Below are 21,815 nucleotides of genomic sequence, written 5' to 3' on the forward strand. Positions count from 1 at the left end.
ATTCCCTACATCATTTGAAAAATGATTCAACTAAAAAAGACATGTATACCTGATTTTTTTGTGCTTGATGTTTTCGGGTAGTTTGATGCATTTGAGCAAGTTCTTGAAATGTATATATAAGTTGTGATTTTTCCTTAATTAGTGCAATGGCTTTGCAGTAGAATGTGTTTCTATTATTAGTTATCTTCCATAAAATCAAAGGATGTCAGTCAATTGACAACCGACAATCGTCAACGCTACCTGCAACAGGATGAACAAAATAATGAGGATGACTTTATTGATTGTATGCAATGTGAAATATTGGTGGGATTTACTGGCACGGCCTGGATCCTTCATACGGCGTACATGATCAACCCTTGTTTTGTTTTTACCAGGAATAGTCATGAACAACAATAGCTGTGCCATAGATTTAGTTTAGATTTTTGCAAGGTTAGATTGGGCACACTGTTTGGAGTTGGAGTTATTACATTCTATCTAAGCAAAAATGAAGACTAAAGTCTTAAACTATTATTCATTTTATTAAACTACTATCAGATGAGTATTCAACAATCCCTCATACGCTTTTTAAATTCTCACAAAAAGCTTTTTTTTTATTCTTTCCAAAAGAAAAAATAAAAAAGAAACAAAGAAACACGCCTTGCCTTAGTAATAGCTATTCCTTCTATCCACAAACTCAGTTAGAGCTTTTATTAGGGGAGGTGCTACCTGATTGTTCTTAGAGTTTATTTGTATTTCGTTAGAATTGAATAAAGAAAGCAATATGCATGTTTCGATGTCCATCTTGCAGATCTATATATCTTTCTTCTTTTTTCGATCTCCTGGGTTTCATATTTTATGATCACTAGTTTATATATTTAATAAATTATTAATGATTATAGGAATTTACAAAGTTCATAAAACAATGCAATTAGAAAACCATGACAAGTTTTGAACTTGTTACAAACTGTTATCGATTGATTATATTTAGTTTCCTTTCGTGTGATTTATTTCTGTGATCGGATATTTCATTAATTACATTTAACAATCACGTTCCTTGATTGGATTCAAAGATTACGCTTCTGTTGATCTATTAGTAATAAGCCTTGTTCTCCAATGTCCATATATTGTCCATAAGGTAGCTCATTGGTTGTCCATTGTTCAGCCCAGTTTGATCAAACGTGCCTATTCTGAATAGGACTTAGTTATGGACCACACTGGGTTATGAACATTACTGAATGGGCCGATCATGAACATAAAATCTTTTATTTCGGGCCGAACATGAATAGAACATCTTCAATTTATTTTCGAACTGGGCCGAGTATGAATAGGGGGCTCGTCCATTAGCAGGCGACTATAGAGGATACAAAAAATCAAATAGCAAATTAAAATTTCAAGAGAATCAAGTCGGTGCTGAAGGGAGTGTTGAATTTCAAAGCACTAAAGGCCCAAGGCCCAAATACTACTTCTGGTTGTTCAAAAAACTCTATACACTACAACAAAGTAGACAGACACTTTTTGTGAGGGAAAAAACACATTTATGACTGTTGTCCGTCGCAAAAAGTACCGTCGCAAAAAGAAAAGGCTGAACAATGAAAGTAGTCCGTCGCAAAAAGTCACTTTTTTATCCTCGCGAAAAGTATTTCATTATTGTTGATAAATCAAAGTCGGTACTATATAAGCGTCCTAAAAATTTGTAAATTTGTATATCCTATAAAATCTAGAATATAATCATGGACTAAAGTTGGTAGAAATAAAAAATAAAATTTAGAAATATCCATTACTAATATATTGTATATGAGTTTATAATATAATTTCTTTGAGTACAATACAAGTTTAAAAATAAAGATCATCTACTACCAATATAACTACGAACTACAAACAATATATTAACAAAAATTCAGCCATAATCTTGCTTCCTCCACAGCTTTCGCACTGTAATTCTTGGATCTCTCAGCTTGCCTTCAAAAATTTGACTGTTTCTTTTCTTCCACAAGGTCCAATTATTGCCTCAATAATACACACACCGAAATGCGATAAGAATTTATTCATTTAAAAAAAATGTCACACTATCTCCGCAATATCTTGGTGGATCAACTTGAGTAGGCCATCACAGAACTCTGCTGAGTGCTCTTCTTTGACACACCGCAACATCAGTCTGATCCCCTGCTTTGGCTTCGGTGGATTGAGATAAACCACCATCCCTACAATGTTCACATCATGGAACCAATTAAAAACATATTTTGGTTCGCCCCACCCGTAGTCCACCTCATTAAATCCAACCCATCTCCAATCTGAAACACATGTCATGCCATAACCAAAATTCCATAAATTATAGTGTGTGCCGGGGACACCATTCATCCAATCAACAAAATTTGTCGAAAGAGCATCCTTTGCATCTTTTATCAAGGTTATGACCTCCACAAGAGATGCGTTGTTCATCTCCTCACTTGTTTTGGTGATCCCTACTAGGTAGAGACAATTACCATAATACCCCTCCAACAATGGCATAACCCCATGGAGTAAATGGCGTGTGCTGGCCCCAAATGCAATCTAATAGCTTTTGCACGGGATATATAGATTATGGCAGTTATGACGTCGAAGGTGGAGCACTTCTTAGCTGTCTCAGCAGTGAATTTATCCTTGATAGAGTTGATGCTGTCAGGCGATATCTCAATTACAGTGGTAACAAAATTGAAGACTGTGAAGGGAGGAGGGGTCCCACAAAATGGCATCTTAGGTGGGTCTGGTATGGCTTCCTGAGACCACACTGGCTTCACAGTCGGTTCTGGGAGCCCACGTGCCATGTCACCAACTGCTTTAAGGAATTGCGCTGCACCATTGCCGTCGAAAACTTGGTGGTTGAACCAGATGCCAACAGCAAAGCCACCACACGTGAATTGAGTGATCTATTATCAATATGAAAAGATACTTGCTAAATAAGTAAACCAGAGTTTATCTCTATTTTTGAAAAATTGATTTTGCATTTTATCACATTAGTTAACTTTAAGCAGAGAAGAACATCAACAAATAGTGAATAATTTTCGCACACTGTTGAATTTTGTAACCGATAGATTCAGAATGAGATCATAGTTGTCATTGATAGTTAGATAGAAAATCATTTTAACTGCCATATCGTTAAATAGAAATATTAAAATTTAATGTAACACAAAAAATAACACATCATATTTTTGACACCTACCTAGCTATGTGCACTACTGACTAATTATAAAGGGATTTCAAAAGGCAAGTTATATATTGGTACGTTGATTGCGCATATTAATGTGGAATCAACCAAAGATATGTCATATTTAATTGCTCCAAAGTTTTTTGTTTTCTTTTAACTTTTTCAATGGAATGGGCCATTCTAATAACCATCCAATGCAGATTCCACTAGTAAGATATCTCTGTCAATTCCTTTAAGCCAATCAATGGTTTTGTCTGTCATTTTTAACTGGTGCAGTGATCTTGGTTGCACACCAAAACATTTCCTAGTAATGAGTTACTATTTTCTTGCTACAAATTAATTCATAAAAGATGGTCGAAAGAAGATAATTCACAAATTAATTGGATGGTTTGATCAATCAAAGGTTGAGATGTCAAACCCCTTCTAATTCGCTCCAGATCTACCTCTAACAAATTATAAAATTGATAAAACAGGAGAGATTACCTGTGCCATAAGGATCTGATGTTCAAGCTTCACACTGGCTGGAGGCCGAGGCTGCATCTCCTCCTTTGTAATCATCAATGGCCACTCGAAATAATTTACATCTTCTAGAGTACAGTTAGCAGTTGCCTCAATATACCTTAAAATGAAATAACCCAAAATTTTCAGGGGACACATTCCAATTTCCAGCTTTTCTAGATCAAAATGGTTCAAGAAATTAAAAACGTTTGACTTGTCCGAGTATCTTACTCTGGGCATTAACTTAATTCTACATAATATCACTACCTGAATCCACAGGGAATACTATATATGATTTATTGATCAGAGATCATGGTTCTGAAAATTGACCGATACCGAGTCAACTCGGAATCGGATGGGACTGGTCCGAGTTTCACCCGAGTCTCGCGCCTCTGCGATTTTTTGAGCAAAAGTTGGATGAACAGTGCTTGACTCGGCCGAGTCATCTGATTTTCCACCAGATTCAAGACGAGTTAGATCGAGTTAAGCCGAGTTAGACCGAATTATCTAGGTTGGAGTTAAATGCAGAAAATTGATAAAATCATGGTTAAATCGACATAATTGGCCGAATTTCTTGTCTCTAGAACAAAAGTTTTTGTTTTTGTAACTCAAAGGGGACCAATTTTGTATTTTTGGCAAGACAATGGAAGGATTTGGGGGAGTCGCTGCTTTGAAAGGGACAGTTGCGTTTCACAAAGGAGGAGGAGGAGGAGGAGGTTAAATGATTATAAAATTTTGAATAGTCTTGGTACGCATATGGTGTACGGTTTTGTATTGAAAATATAGCTTGGACCATGTGCATACCGGTTATTAAATAGAGATCAACTGTTTTGAAATATATATCGGTCTCAACAAGAATCAATATTTTATTAAAAAGGAGTGTACGGTCTAAACAAGAATCAATAATTTATTAAAAATGGAGTGTACGGTCTGAATCAATTATTATTATTATTATTATTTGACTAAAGTATTATTTCTATTAAACATTTAACTAAAGTAAATGGTAACCAGTGGCTTGTTTTATTTATTTTTTACTTTTCTATGTATAAATTATAACTACCTTACATAAAATATGTATAAATTATAACTACCTTACATAAAAGATGTGTTCTACTTCTATTATATTATATAATTAGTGGATTACTTGAGTATAATCTTTTGTCTATTTTTATCAATTTTTCCTATATTTTCGCTATAAAATAAGCTTATGTCAAAAAAATATGAGTTTCCGATCCGATTCTTCCAATTCCAGTCGATTCATCTGATTCCGATTTCATGGTCAAGTATCTGATTCCGATTCCGATTCCAAGTTTTAGAACCATGTCAGAGATCAAACCAACACCCTGGATTGAACTCTGATCTCGGTTTTCTTTTATTTCTTTAATATGACAAAACCCCCAACCATTCACAAGGGCATAGCTAAGATTTTTATCAGGGGGGTATGCAATAAAAATATTATTATTTTTTCTTTAATTCATTTTTATTTTTTATTAAAAAATTATCATTAATTTATATCAGAACCGGAATCAGTCAAATCAAATCGAAAACACGATCTTTTTTGGCATAATTAAATTAAGATAAAAAATAATGTAAAGCATAGAAGTAATAAATTTTACTTGCAAGACAAGGACTTGGTCATCATTCATTTTAAAAAATTTGACTCGTTCCTTTGAAAATAAAAAATAACAGGTTCATGCAAAGATCCAAATTAACGTACTATATATGGATCTGATAAATACAGACCCAACCTAAGTGTGGCTCCATCGGTAACCATTGCTCACAAAAAGAAAGATCCACAATACCAGATACCCTCTCCAGTGCAGTCAACAACCGAAACTCCCGGAATGGGCTCAGCGATCCTCCCTGCGACAGGGTAGTAAGGCACCAGCGCCTTAGCGAAGGCTTCTTTGATTCGCTCTCCCGGTTGCTTGCCATGCGAGAAGATCGAGACAAAGTCGATGGCGGCATTGATGGTTAAAGTGCGGTCTATGGAGGAGAGACGTGGGGAGTCGAGGTAGCTGGAGGGACCAGGACTGGAGAGGACTTGGTCACAGTGTAGATCATGGTGCGGCGAGATGTGGGGAGAGGAGGAGTTGGTTGGTGGAAAGAAAGGGGAAAGGAAAGCAAATTGGTATTAATAAGTTCGACTTTTTATGATTGTGAAATAGGAAAAAATAAATTAACTGACACAGTTGTTGGATTGTGAAATAATATTTCATTAGTCAAGACTCGATCTCCAACTTTTTTCTTAAAACAAAATGTCAATTAATGTACAAGTATGCATTACCTCAATCTTGTTTTGGAAGAGTTATGGTAAACAAGGGAAATGGAGAAGCATTCGCATAACTGTTTTGCATATTCATTTGAGGTGTGGTTCAGTTTGTCAATGTTTTAACATCACATATCGCCATTGTTTTTGTTTTACCAATCTTTCAAATTTGAAATTCAAATAAGTGTATTCAAAGTACTTATCTTATTTTTCTACATGAGCATACAATAATACTAAATTTATAATTTTTTTAGTCCGTTTGTACAACATTTAGTCGTTCAAATAAGCATATCCAAACTACTAATCTTCGTTTGTACATCATTGATTGCAAGGTTATTTGAAAACAATGAAAAATTAGGTAGCCAGTTCACATTGTGAGACCTAACGGAAGTAACATCTGAACTAATATGAAAGAAACAAAGTACCTGTCAAATATAGTACATTAATTAGTTCTTTTCTAACTTAATTAAGTGAGCTCTTGTTCATCTTTCGTCTTTAGTCCAAATTTTATCTTTTGTCAATTTGTCTTTATTATTCACAGTGAGGAATCTTATTTGTTATATATGTGTAGTATATAGTCATAGGCACTTCAGCAATGACGTGTAGAAGTGTCAACAAATATTCATAATTCGATAACTTAATCCAATCAAATCCGCATGAATAGATCCACAAATCTCTCATCTATATTATGCACCTTAAATTGAATTAGATGACAGAAAGTCGTGCGACTGGAATTTATTTATCGAAATTCGAATTGAATCTGAGCTGTCTAAACAAATAATCTGCCTTCTTTTGATTAAATAAACCCCTTATCTGTGTAGAAGTCTAAATTTAATGAAAATTATACCCACCACACGTATTGTCACACATATTGTCACATAGATCCGAAATTTTTTGTCGCTGATCCGTAAAAAAAAAAAATATATCCCGAGCCATCCCCTCCCCGACCCTTTCTTCCCAAAGAAAAAAAACCTAATCGGAGACCCTTTCTTAACTATCAAAGGAGAGAGAGAGAGAGATGAAGAGAGAAGAGTGCTGCAGCCAGAAGTCAGGAGGTGATGCGTCGACGCCGACTTGCCGTACCGCCGCATCAGGGCCTCGCACTTGTCGTCGGAGGGGTCGAGAGAGGGTAGAAGCTCGGATTCGGATTTGGTGGTTCCTTCCCCATCGGAGTCCCCTCAGTCTCGACAGCAATACTCTTGCTAACAAGCTCAGTGGTAGTGATGGCTACTGCTGCATCATTTGCACTGCATATTACATGGATTGATGTCACATAACTTCAAATCATACAACACGGCCCAGAATAAAGGTGTAAAAACTGCCAAGTTTAAATTTTTTAGCAAATATTAGCAAAAATAAAGTGTTGGCCTGTACCTGATTGGTTTTATCTGATTTTTGCCAATTTGCAATTCAAGAATGTTAATGGCAAATGAGATGATCCCATAACGCCATGTAAAACTTGCATGTAACTTCTGTTTATACACCAATCTATCAGTCAGCTGTCTTGAATAGATCTTGTTTCTTTGCTTTTCTCTTATTAATTTCTAAATTGAATAGCTTACAAGGAGAGTTATGGGGATGGACATTATTCTATTTGGGTGCCACAGCTGTTGGTGTTGGGTCCTCCTATTACCATCTCAACCCCAATGATGTCACACTTGTGTGGGACTACAGGTTCTCTAAAGCCAACCCTTCTTTGTATCAATATTGCTTGGAGAAATTTTGAGGTTAAATTAGGTTAATTGTTGATTGCATACAGGTAGGTATCAATGGAGACATAGTTGATGCAAAAGTGGGGTAGTTATGAGTTTTGGTGGTTTAGCTAAGGCAAAATTAGGTTAAAATGAAAACATTAATCTGTAGTACAAACCAATTTGCACTATGCATAGTACCATAGCCTATGATCTGTAGTTGTTCAACATGATTTCTATATAAGAATGCACTCCCCAAAACTTTCTAAGCCTGATTTTTGTTGTTGTTATCACTGGCCTCTGAATTCTTTTTAGTTATTTTCTTTAATGAAATTGATTAATCTGTTCAACATGAATTATGGATGAATGTTATAAATTGGGTAAATTTGTGTGTTTTAGAAGGGTAAAAGATGAAATTCCCTCTTTTTTGTTGCTCTCCAAATGCTCAAACTAACTCCTCTCTGTTCATGCATCTATATGCATGTGTTTTCTTTTCAGGCCTAAGAGGGGCATTTTTTATTGTGTGATATATTTGAAGCCAAGGGATTACCACAGAGTACATTCACTGGTTGATTGGAATGTCTTAAGGCGACGTCATTTCTCTGGTATGCAAAATTAGTGATGCACTTTTGTCAAGTAATCCCAAAATTATTCAATCAACCCCAAATTGAGTCTTTTCTGAGCGTCATTTTAAATTTTCATCAATTTTGTGTCAAATGGACCTGACCTAGCCTTAATTTCCCTCTGTTTAGATAGTTCCATACCTGAACTGTATCAAATACATATTTGTAAGTTATCAGGAGTATCAGAATAATTAAGGTTTGTGAGATGATGGAAGAGAAATTACCTATCATGGTCGATACTGCACAAATATGAAATTTTTTTCTTTCTAAAAATTAATTATATATCAAATAACTGATCTTTTTTTGAATGGGTCACCTATTTCCTCAGAATGAACGTGCTCTATAGACAATTAGGAACTTATACATTGCAAATGAAAGGGTAATTTCTTATATTGTACTACATGCTTTCATATTGTTACAATTACCACAAATTAAGAAGAGTGAATTAACAAACATTAATGGGACTTAACAAAGTCAAATGACTTATTGAAATAAATAGGAAAGAAGTTAATGCATAGCGCAGAGTGGTCCGTTACGGATCACTATCTTCATTTTTAAAGGCCAAATAGTCAATCAGAACTGTTCAATATGTTTTCCATATGAAAATATACTTGTAGATTAAATTTTACATTTTTTACAATTTTTTAACTGATTTTTTAGATGGGTAGAAAATCACTTTATCTAAATTTTTAGACCATTCAAAAGTAGTGACTTCTACCTACCTAAAAAAATAGTAAAAAGTTTTAAAAAATATAAAATTTAGTCTGCAAGTACATTTTCATATGAAGATCACGTTAAACAGTTCAAATCAACTATTTGACCTTTGAAAACAAAGATATTGACCCGTAGTAGAGACCAATCTGCGATACGTGAAAGTACCATAGCCCCACTCTTTCTTTTATACAACTTCGATACCTCAATCAATTATTGAGTCAGGGAATATATTCCGTTTTAAACAAATTTTTTTCGCTTAAGTATATATTTGATAGGTGGTACTGGAAGGGGAATGGAAGGAAGGCTTTATAGCACTAGCAGCTATAGGTGCAACTAATGTCGGGTCCAATTTATATCATGTTAGTATAAATGTAATGTTTGCATCCCTTTTCTATCATGTCAAATTATATTTCAGACAATTCTATGATATCATTACTTTTTTAACAAAATAATTATTATTTTCATTAAAATGTTTTTTTAATAAAAATATGTTTTTATTTTCTTATAATATATCCCGTTGCATCGCACGGGCACGATACTTGTATAATTTTATGGATCTTAAGTTTTTAACCAGTAAAATTTCACCGATCCAATTTTTTTCAATTTTTTTCTGTAGTCAGTGGTTTGAATGAGTATAGTGTGAAGAATTTATTTTATTTTTAGAAGTTAATTTTATATAATATAGAAAAATAGATAAAACATCATAGAATTTGATCTACATGTAGGATCGCGTGATCAATAGCTCAAATCCAAATATTTTTATTTTATTTCCAGCAGCACACCATATATGCACCACGTTTCAACAATATGATGAAAATATTAGCAACAAAAAAATTGGTTTTAAATATGTTTTTATCCGGATTATTAACTCTGAAATTCTACGGCCATTTTTATTAATACCCCTAAAAAAAGAAAATTTTAAAAATGCCCCTGTCCCCAAATTTTTATCAAATATGCCATGACCGCCTGGGCCCAGGACGGCCCAAAACACCCAGTGAGGCGCCCCAGCCACTGGCGCCCCATACCACAAGTGAGGCGCCACCCCCTGGGGCGCCTCATGGGTTTTTTTTTTTTTTTTTTTTGAGAAATCTTAGTATTTTGATTTGAATAATTTTGTTGAAAAAAGTGTTGGATTTATATATATGTGTATGTGTATGTCAAAAAATAAAATATTTGATATATTTACAAAGTGTTGTCATAAATTTTTATAACTTTAATTTTTATTTTTTATTTTTTATTTTTGGTGAACTATATGTATAATATACACGTATACATATACATACACATATACACATATACATATATAGTTCTAAAAATAGTTTAACATAGTTCAACAGTACAATCAAAAGCGCAATTAAAGTTCATAACATACAAAGAACTCTGCAACAAATAATGGTATAATTGGAGACTGACCGTGCCAAGCTCTACTGCAACTCCGTATTTATTTTTGCAAGCATCCCATCCTTGGGTATTCAACACCCAGTCGTGGAACGCCCAACTTGAGTTATCAGCTGCATAATTGGAAGTTAACTGAGTTAGAACGAACAATTCAATGACAAATAAGAATATCGTCTGTGTTGTACTTTTAATATTAACTTGTAATTACCTGCAGGAGCTGGCGGCATATCGTGACTGTAGATGGCCTCTGGCTGGTAGTTCGGATTTCGCGGTGCGGACTTTATCTCTCGCCAATTGATGTTCTCCCCAGCATCGTGCAGCATGCCAACGAGGCGGCCTTCAAAACCGCCTGTCTCCACGATTGGTGCAGTGTGCTCCAGTCGGATCCTCAAAACCCCTGCCAGTCGTATCATCATACGACGACGGGCCCTCTCCAGTCAGATCCACCGAGGACGTGCCAGCTCCTCTCAGATCCACCGAGGACGTGCCAGCTCCACTCGGATCCACAGCATTATGTTGACATTACGTTTTTTTATTTTATGTTCATGTTGGTATTATGTTGTTTGCTCTTTACATTTCTTTATTATAACACAGTTTAATAATACAATTAAAGTTCAACAATACAATTAAAGTTCAACAATATAATTAAAAGCTTAACAGTACACTTCAAGTAATTACATTCAAACTAAGAAATTATATTCAAGTAATTACAATTTCTTTATTATTTACGACCCACACTCCCAGCAGACCGCCTGTGACAGGGGCGGTTTGCTAGGGTCCTGACCGCCTGGGCCACGGGCGATCCACTAGGAATGCCTATTTATTCGTTTTTTTCTCTCTCTTCTCACTCCAACATCAGTCTACCTCCCACCTCAAAGGCAGAGAGAAGAGAGAAAGCGCTGAAGGCGATTTCGGGCGATTTTCTGGGCGACTACAGCTACAGGTAATTTACATATTTTTTTAATTATTTTTTAAATATTTTTTGTAATTATTTTTTAAATATTTCTTTTAATTATTTTTCAAATATTTATTTCAATTGTTTTTTAAATATTTTATAATTAGTCGTTGATTACTGTACAGTTAGTATTTAATTACGCACATAATTAGCCTTCCTAATCAATTGTTGTCACTTGAAACCCTAGTTATAATGGCAGAACTGAAACCGAACGCGAAGCAAAAAGAGCACTCATTAATAATTTTTGGACGGCTGAAGCCTACACGATGAAAGATTGTTTTCACCCAAAAATAATGAAGAATTTCTGAGCACTCTTGATCCATCAATTAGAAAAATGCTGATGGAAGGCTGGGTGGACAGGGTCCCTCCACCTGGATGGGGACAGTGCTACTTATGTGAGCTGAAGGGAGATATGATGGATATGTTCTTCTGTTATAAATGTGGCAAAGTTGTTCATTCCAATTGCATGGACCCGCATGCAGATCTGCTGAATGACGCTCGTCTCACTACGTGGGAGTGTCCTGCGTGCGTCCGTCGGGCTGAGGAAAAAAAGGGAGCAAGCTCCTCATCTCATAAGGCTTAGACCCCAACTGTATGTTGTTGTAGTATTTTATGTTTTAACTGTAACGGTTTGTATAATTGCTATTTGAACTGGTTGTTGCTGTATGAATTTTATGTTACCTTATTCTATGGACTCGACGGTACTGTATTATTTAGTAATGTATCTGGATTTTATGAATTTTAAATTCCTGCTATTTAGGTTGAACATGGGCTGCATTATTTTTTAATATGCTAGAAATAAGTGTAGTTCTAAAATAGTTTGCTCGTAAGGCTTAAACCCAAATTGTATGCCGTTGTAGTATTTTGCTTATGCGAATTGATTTATTTGGTTTGAACTATGTTATGAACTTTAATTGCGCTTTTGATTGTACTGTTGAACTATGTTAAACTATTTTTAGAACTATATATGTATACGTGTATATGTGTATGTATATGTATACGTGTATATTATACATATAGTTCACCAAAAAATAAAAATTAAAAATTAAAGTTATAAAAATTTACGACAACACTTTGTAAATATATCAAATATTTTATTTTTTGACATACACATACACATATATATAAACCCAACACTTTTTTCAACAAAATTATTCAAATCAAAATACTAAGATTTCTCAAAAAAAAAAAAAAAAAATACCCATGAGGCGCCCCAGGGGGTGGCGCCTCACTTGTGGTATGGGGCGCCTCACTGGGTGTTTTGGGCCGCCCTGGGCCCAGGCGGTCAGGGCATATTTGATAAAAATTTGGGGACAGGGGCATTTTTAAAATTTTTTTTTTTTTTAGGGATATTAATAAAAATGGCCGGAAATTCTAAGATATATACTTCTTATATTTTTCTATATTTTTTATTAATAATTTCTAAAAATAGAAAACATTCTATTCATTCTCCATTCAAACCAACAATGGACGGAATAAAAAAATAAAAATATTTGGATCGATAAAAATTCCACCAATCAATTTATGCATCGAAAAAAAATATTCTATTTGCCTCTCTTATTTTAATATTATATTTTCTATAAATAAAAAATTATCTTTCTTGGACTATGTTCTATCTCTTTTAATTTTAATTTGTTACCTTTTTAACAGGAATTTGTTAACCTTTTGTTTGCTTTTGTTTCAAAATTAAATAAAATTAATCAAATATTTTCAAACTTCTTTAGTGCTTTTCCTAACTTGTGATGCGGGGAATCCGTATTTGTGCATGCAACAGGAAATGTACTTCAAAATTTGTAATAGAGAATCTGTACTTGCTTTAAGCTGTATTTGGGCTTGTGGGCTTACTAAAACCTACGATCAAGCATAGTATCAACGATAAGATGGATGGCTCATTCCAAAGGCAGGCCGCACGGTCCATGCCAAAAATGCATCACAACACTAATTGATCCATAAATAAAATTTTGATGGAAAGCTTCATCAAATTTTTCGTCGTGATGATCACAATCCACAAGATTAGTTGGAATTTCATTTAATACATTGGATGAATGATTAGAACACAATATATCCAGAATAATTTGTAGTAAAAGTAATGCCAATCACCTATAATTATTGTATTAATACAAGCCGAAATAAAATGGATAGAATAGGCAAAATGTACTTGTGTTCTCTCAACTTACTTTAAATAAACAAGGTAATTACATAATATATCATGCTTAATTGCTGATATAATTAGTATCCAGAAATCTTTATCATTCTTCTATCAGCATCTCTAGCAGCACCCATTACCACAACAACTATCTTGGCACCTGCACCCGAAATGGATTGCAGATGTAGGGTCTTCTCCCTTGATTAGACCAGACCGGTTTGAATCTGTGCAGAAGTTGAGAACATATCAAGTGTAAGGCTACGGTGCTATGAGTTGCATAGAGGACTACGGTGCTACGGCTCAATATTCGAGTTTTCAAAATCCTAACGATCGATCTGAACCGTTCATCTTGTTCTCCATATTAATATGTATTTGGAGACCAAATTTTACATTTTTTGAAAATTTTTTACTATTTTTTTAGACAGGTAGAAAATCAAATATCTTAATGGTGCAGAATTTTTTAGATTAACTGATTTTCTACCTATTTACAAAAAATAGTAAAAAAATTTCAAAAAATGTAAAATTCGGTTGCGAAACACATATTTATATGGAGAACAAAATGAACGGTTCGGATCGACTGTTAGGATTTTGAAAAATTGAATATTGAGCCGTAACACCGTAGCCCTCTATACAAACCATAGCACTATAGCCTTACTCACATATAAATATGGTCTTATATTAAACACTCTTAATATTATGATCCAAACAGCCGAAACGCCATTCAGAATCTGTCACTATCCGCTAGGGTAAAAGTATTTTTTACTATCGGTATCGTCCCAGAATAGCAATAGTCATTTTTTAACCTCGCAGATAGTGTCAATATTATTTTCCCCTTACCCTCGCGAATGAATACATTGCAATGCAGACACATGGATTGGTTTTCAAAATACTATAATATGGATTGTTACTGTGGACTAGAAGATGAAACTTAATTTTGGTTATACATGATTATTAAATCACTTAGAACGAGAGAGAGCATTTACTTTCAAGGCCCATTCTACGGCCCGGGATGTAAGCGGAGACGCCAATAGATGCAGTTTGCATGGCCATAGCGCTAAGAAGCAAACAGAGGATTATGAATTCACTCCTCATTTTGTAACAGCAGCAGTAGCAGTTGCAGTTGCAGTGTCCCTTGATTTCTTCCATCTTCCCCATTTTATACTAAAAATTATAACAAGACTTGTGCAAGTCACTCCCAAGTCAATTCCATCCCTACCATTTGCTTTCCAAAGTCATGATTAGTTTGTCTCGGTACAGAATAATAACTCTAACTTGGTTACTCTTTCCTACAATAAAGGAGTAAAAACAAAATTCCGGTCAAGGTACAACGCAAAAGTCTTACATGTGGTGCTTCTCAAGTACTGAAATCGACTGTGAATTTTGAATTTCTGACTGTAGCTGTCTTTTCACCATAGAATTTCAGCACCCATCACTAGTGGAGAACATACAATTAGTGTCGCCTTAAAAAACCAACACTAATACTTTAGTATCGGTCGTTTATAAAAAATCGACACTAATAATATTAGTGTCGGCTATTTAGATGTAGGCGACACTAATAACTAAGAATTAGTGTCGGCTGTTTATAAATAACCGACACTAATGTATTAGTGTCGGCTATTTATAAACAACCGACACTAATACTTAACAATTAGTGTCGGCTCTTTATAAACAGCCGACACTAATGTAGTAGTGTCGCCTTTTTATAAACAGCCGACACTAATTCTCAGTTATTAGTGTCGCCTATTTATAAACAGCCGACACTAAAGCTAAAAAAATTTCATTTTAAGTCCCGCGCACCTCTTTCAAACGCACGCCTAGGGTTTAAACATTCACTTCGCTTCTCGCTTCTCTCCGATCTGATCTTCTCAGCCGCTTCTTATGCGCATGCTTCACGAAAAGGGGCGTAACTTTTGATCCGTCCGTCGGATCGGGCTGAAATTTTGACAGGAACTCCACAGCCCCAAATCCGAGTCTTCCTTCATGGAGTTTTGGTATAGTCTTTATAATTTTAGAGTTTTTAGGGTCTTTTTTGTATCTTTTATGGATTTTCTGTTTTAGGGTTTGTATTTAAACAGATTTTATGTATTTTCTGTTTTAGGGTTTGCACAAACCTTTTATAAGAATAACAATAAATGAGCAATTTGGATGATATTTTATTTAGTGAGTGTTATTGGTAAATTATGATGAATTATTTGATATCTTTGTTTTATATATAGTTCAGCAAAAATATATGAGCATTCCAGAACAAAAAATTTCATTTTTAGAATTTTCTATGATTTATAGTGAATTTTTGAAATTATTTTAAAAAAAAAAAAAACATTAGTGTCGGCTATTTATTAAAAATCCGACACTAATAAGTATTAGTGTCGGTTATTTAATAAATAGCCGACACTAAAAGTTAGTATTAGTGTCGGCCATTTAATAAATAGCCGACACTAATGGCTTACTTTTAGTGTCGGCTATTTACAAAGTATTAATATCAGCCCGATTAGTGTCACCTAATGTCCGACACTAATACCCATAAACAGCCGACACTAATTCCAAGTTCTCCACTAGTGCATGTATAAATGAAGATTCCTTTAGACCATGTATACTATTCAACTTGTTCAATCTCTTATTTTGTTACTTTCTTGACCTGAATTTGTTAACTTTTTGTTTGCTTTTATGTTTCAAACTTTATATACTGACAATAATATATTATTTTTAACATGGTATGACCTTTTCTCTTGCCAGTTATTTATGGCAACAGAAAACATCCTACCATGTTTGTAACAGAGAATCTGAACTTGATTTGAGCAGTACATGCGCAGTGGGCTTACTGGACCTACTACCTAAGAGGCCGGACGGCCCATGAACATGACCCTAAATTTGACTGCTGGATCAAAGGTCCGTACCAGGCACCCGCTGATCGACGCCATGATACTTCCCTCTATTCTCTTCGCTTCAAGTCTCTTCTCCTCTTTCAAATTTTTTGATGGGGTTTGAAAATTGAAATAGCAATTTTTTAGTACACAGCTTTTGAAGGCAGCTTCACTAAATTTTTCCGTCGTCAGTAATATATTGACTCTATTGATCAGATGTCCTGGGACCATATTTGATATCGCAACCTCCCTCCTTTACACACTTCTTCATCATCTACCTCTCTCTGCCACCTTTCTCTATAAAACCTGAAATCCAAAAGACAAATGAAGCTGCTGCCAGTGCTGGTGTCGGTGTGAAGCCAGTCTCTGCTGCCAGTGTTTGGCCTGGTGCCGGTGGGGGCATGGGCTTTTCTCAGGCTCACTAGCTACATGACAGGCTGCCTTCTTGGCTTTTTACTGACGAGATAATTTTATTAGGATAAGGCTACGGTGCTATGGGTTGCATAGAGGGCTACGTTGCTACGGCTCAATATTCAAGTTTTCAAAATCTTAACGGTCGATCCAAACCGTTCATCTTATTCTCCATATTAATATGTGTTTGGAGACCAAATTTTACACTTAGTTACATATTCGCCCCTCTAAAATTCATAATATCATATTTACTCTTCTAAACTTCAAAAACTCATAAATTTATTCATTTTATTGTCTTTTCTATTAAAATTTTTATGAAGTACCCATTTATCCTTTATTAAAAAAATAAAAACTAGTAACATGTTTTAGAAAAATATCAGTAATCTAATTGGTTGGTTTTCAAGGGCAAATAGGTCAGAAGTAGAGAATGACTTATTTGCCCTCGGAAACCGTACAATTTGATGACTGACACTTTTCTAAAACATGCTACGTAGTTTTTTTAATGAAGGGTAAATTGGATACTTCATAAATTTAAAATGAATTTTAATAAATAATATATTAATATGGGTAAATTTGTGAGTTTTTGAAGTTTAGGGTAAATATGATATTATGAATTTCAGAAGGAGAAATATGTAAGTTCAAAATTTTGTATGGGTATACAATAAATTCTCCCTTTCTTATTTGTCTCTACAGGGTTAAATTTATCTTATTTAATCCCTACCTTTTTCTATGTTATCCCTCATATAATTAATGTAATGTTTTTCAGAAAGGTGAAGATAAGAGGAAGAGGAACGAGTTTTTCAGTCATTATCTTTCTTCATTAAAAACGCACTATGAATGAATCGGTCTCATTTTGTGGTTCCTGGCCCCGACGCCAGCCGAGGTGTCGAAACAAGCATGGCAATTGCTTGTTGGTTTTATGTCCACAGTTCTCAGCCAAGGCTCAATTTTGTTTTCAAGATTTGGTTTGAAACAGAATGAAATCACAATAGACGATCAAATATTGCAAGTAATCTTATGATATTAGTAAAACATAATTTGTAAAACACTTGAAAATCTGGAAGGAAGCTCCATTAATTAAATATTCCGTCATGGGACAGTAATTGACATTCACATCACAATTCAGAGCAAGATTGCAATTTCATTTAATACATTGGATGAATGATTAGAGCACAATATATCCAAATAATTATAGTAAATGTAATGCCCAATCATTTATAATTATTGTATTAATACAGGCATAATAAAATGGATCCAATAGGCAAAAGGTAATTACATAATAGATCATCCTTATTTGCTGCTATAATTACTTAATTAGTATGCAGAAATTTTCATCATTCTTCCATCAGCATCTCTAGCAGCACCTATTACCGCAACAATTATCTTTGCAGTTGCACCCGGGATGAATTGTAGATATAGGGGCGCCTGTGTTGGTGTGAGCTGTGTCGGTGTCAGATTTACGGGCGCCTGTGTTGAGAACATATGAATATGGTCTTATACAAACACTCTTAATATTACAATCCAAACAGCCAAAGCCCATTGTTTTTTCCTTAATCTTATTGTTTCCTGTTTGTTTTTTTTTTTTGTTTTTCCTTTGCTTTAAAACGAATGGATACATTGTAATGGAGACACATGGGTTATCTACAACGAATATATTAGCAAGTATCTACAACGAATATTTGTGCTCTCCGTTCTAATATTTGTGAGCTTTGCTTTAATTTTCATGCGCACGGATCTTAAAATGAATTCGGCAGTCCTGGAATTCATCGGACTCCACTCTAAAAATATACCATCAATCAGGCCTTCACCGAAAAAAAATTATGGTGTAAGCAACAAGACTAGAAAAGGGATCTGAAGGAATTTTCTGTGGCAGAGGTTGGGATTGGGTCGGAAAACGGTTTGCACCGAAAAATTTCTACGGCGAAACCAATATATGACGATATTTACACCATAAAAATTGGTCGGTGTTTCATATTTTTCGAAAATCAAATCTAATTCTTCCCTTTTTAGAAGAAAATTATTAATTTATAATTAAAATTAAAAAAAAAATCTTATTTAGAACTAAGACTTCTGGTTTGAATATAGTATTGTTATTTTTATATAATATTTAATTAATTAGCGCGATGCATATTCTACTAATTTAATTAAGAGTGTGTGTTGGAATCAGTAAAGGAATAATGGGAGCATAATGGTATATATGTTAGTATGTGAAACTAGTGCAAGAATAGTGTTAATTCAAATAGTATGAAAAAGGTGCTAATTTTGTGTTATTTTGAACAAATAAATTTATTTGGATTAAATGGTGCTGATGTTAAGAGTGCAAGTCCAATTTCTAAACCACAAGCTCTATTTATGATTTTTTTTTCATTTTAGAAAATAAAAAATCAAATTGTTAGCCAACGGACAGATTTTTTGTTTTACAAAAATAGTAAGAACCGAATAAAAATTTCGGTTCAGACAGGGGATCAATGAAATTCTAGTTCGTACCACCTAATTTTGCACCTGCACACAACTGATGACACAGAAAATCTATAAACATAGTGGACCGAAGCAAATATATATAAATAAATCCTAAAAATAAATAGTTTTAGTGAAAATATTTATTTTTATTTATATTTTTCATATTAGTATTTAATAATTATAATGCTCGGTGCAAGCATCGATAGGATTTTATTGATTGCACCTTAGAAAAAATTGCACCGAAAGGATTATATTGATTGCACCGTAGAAAAAATTCGGTGCAAGCTTTTTATTAAGTTGTAATGGTAACAAAAATTTTGTGCTGTGTTAGCACTTAGCCTAATGCAAAAAGCCATTATGGGGCTATGGTACTTCAACAGGTTATGGGACATTTAGGATGCCGATTGGAGATTATCTTGTCAATCGTATCCTAGGTTTTGTAACTTAATTTTGTTTCGTAATGAAGCAGGGCTTTGGCCTTTTTACCAAAAAAAAAAAAAAAAAAAAAAAAAAAATGGTAACAAAAAGAAACATTTCATATAAATTAATGGGGCATTAAAGTGTTGTACCAAATTAATGGGTGAAAACGGAGCGGATATGGAGCGGATAATGCTAATACCATATCCGCATCTATCGGATAATGAGCGGATATGAATACGGATACGGATAGTAAACGGATATCAAAATTCAAAACCAAATCCGCCTTAAACGGATACGGAACGGATAGTTCACGGATACGAATTCGAATTCGAATACGAATACGAAACGAATAATTACCGGATAATCGAATTACATGAATATTAAGATACAAACACTAATTAATAAAAATTCAAACATGAATATTAATGAATAATTTAAGTTTATAATTTATTAATTTATTCAAATATTAGAAACATGGCTCAGTTTTAAAATAGTTTGTATCTATAATGATAACAAGTCGGACCATTTATTATATTATTCGTTTATCTTAGATTATTTGTAAAAAAAATAGAAACAAAATGTTCCGGTACGGTTTCAAAACTTTCAAAACTCATGTGACGGGAGAAGAAAATAGTCCCACCGGTGCTATTATAAAGGTTGCCCATTATATATATAACAAAACTTTTTCTTTGTTCCAAATCCCACGTGAGCTGAACAGGACAAAATGAAAAGGTGATGGACTGGCCTTCAACGAGCTGTGTCTTGTTCTCTCAAATAAGAAAATGAAAAGGTGATGGACTGGCCCCCTTGATTAGACATGCGAATTCACCCGCGCGAAGGCCGGATAATTCGGATATCCGTTCCGTTCCGTTTGCAGGTTACAATCTGTATCCGTATTTGAATTCGGATACTGTTTCCTATATTGAATAATTATTTGAATCCGGATCCGTTTAACCGAATTTGGATTCAGTCCGAATACGGAGCAGATTCGGTCGGAGTTTACCAAATCCGTTTTCACCGGTCCAAACCTATATATTCCACCACATTAATGGTATTTCTAGCTGATGTTTTTTCCCGTACAAAATAGGTCAGAGAATATACCAAGAAATACTCGCAAAATAAGCCATCAATCAGGCCCTCACCGAAATGTTTTTATACAGTGTAAGCAAGAAAAGGAAGGAAAAGGGGTCTGCAGGGATTTTCTGTGGCAGGAGTTGGGACCAGGTCGGAAAACTACTTGTCGAAAAATTTCTACGGGGCAATCAATATGGTCATGTTTAATTGCACCGTAAAATTGGCCAGTGTTACATATAATTTTCGAAAATCAAATCAACTCTTTTCCATTTCAGCAGAAAAAAATATTTCTAAATAACAAATGTTCTATTTAGAACTGAGTTCTAATATGAATATATATATAGTATTAATTGTAATTTTTATTTGGACGCAATGCAAACATATTTCTTTCTTGTAGTAGTATTATGTTAATTAGCCGGCCACAGTACTATTTCATCCAATTTGAATTAATATATATTCCTTCCACAGTACTATTTTTATACTCTAATACTATACTATTTATGGCAATTAATGTGGATTTGGAGATGCATGGCGTAATTTTGGTTGTACATGACTATTAATTAAGTCACACAGAAGTCAGAACAAATAAGAGAGAGCATTTACTTTCTTTAACAAAAAAATATAGAGAGAGCATTTACTTTCTTTAACAAAAAAATATAGAGAGAGCATTTACTTTCTTTAACAAAATAAATATATAGAGCATTTACCAGGTCTGTTCGGATGAAGGAGATCAAGGGCAGAATCACCAAAAGCGGTTTGCATCGCCATAGCACTGAGAAGCAAACAGACGATCATGAATTCACTCCTCATTTTGCTCCCAAAAAACTCTACCCACTACCGATACCAGTAGCAATAGCTGTGTACCTTTGATTACTTTCATCTTCATCATTTTATAATGGTAAATTATAACAAGATCTGTGCAAATCAACTCCCAAATCAAGTCTCCTCCCTGCCTCTGCTTTCCCAACTCTGAATTGATTTGACTTCATCACTCCCAATTTGGTCAACTTTTGCTGCACGGAATGATTAATAACAGTATGAATTCATGTCACCTAAGGTAACTTCCAATTTGGGAAGGACATTTTAAAGGCATCCCGTGCATTCCATCTAGGATCAGATTGGTCCAAGTAAT

At 34.3% G+C, this 21,815-nt stretch overlaps 2 long non-coding RNA genes and 1 pseudogene across 3 annotated transcripts in view; all 3 read right to left on the reverse strand.

The window, feature by feature from the left end:
- Window positions 1-21,815, reverse strand: part of LOC144561047 (uncharacterized) — a 76,101-nt gene that overhangs the window by 28,284 nt on the left and 26,002 nt on the right. The window lies entirely within an intron of this gene.
- LOC144560802 (acyl transferase 9-like) lies at window positions 1,992-5,725 on the reverse strand (annotated as a pseudogene). The gene is made up of 3 exons (XR_013513487.1): window positions 5,464-5,725; window positions 3,647-3,782; window positions 1,992-2,885 (listed from the first exon to the last, which is right to left on the reverse strand). The product of XR_013513487.1 is annotated as an acyl transferase 9-like (transcript).
- On the reverse strand, window positions 13,412-14,795 carry LOC144561046 (uncharacterized). Its single transcript, XR_013513561.1, has 2 exons — window positions 14,441-14,795; window positions 13,412-13,681 (listed from the first exon to the last, which is right to left on the reverse strand). It is a non-coding gene; the product is annotated as an uncharacterized LOC144561046 (long non-coding RNA).

Source organism: Carex rostrata, chromosome 10 (genome assembly GCF_964058835.1).
Source record: "Carex rostrata chromosome 10, lpCarRost1.2, whole genome shotgun sequence".
Taxonomy (NCBI): Eukaryota; Viridiplantae; Streptophyta; class Magnoliopsida; order Poales; family Cyperaceae; genus Carex; species Carex rostrata.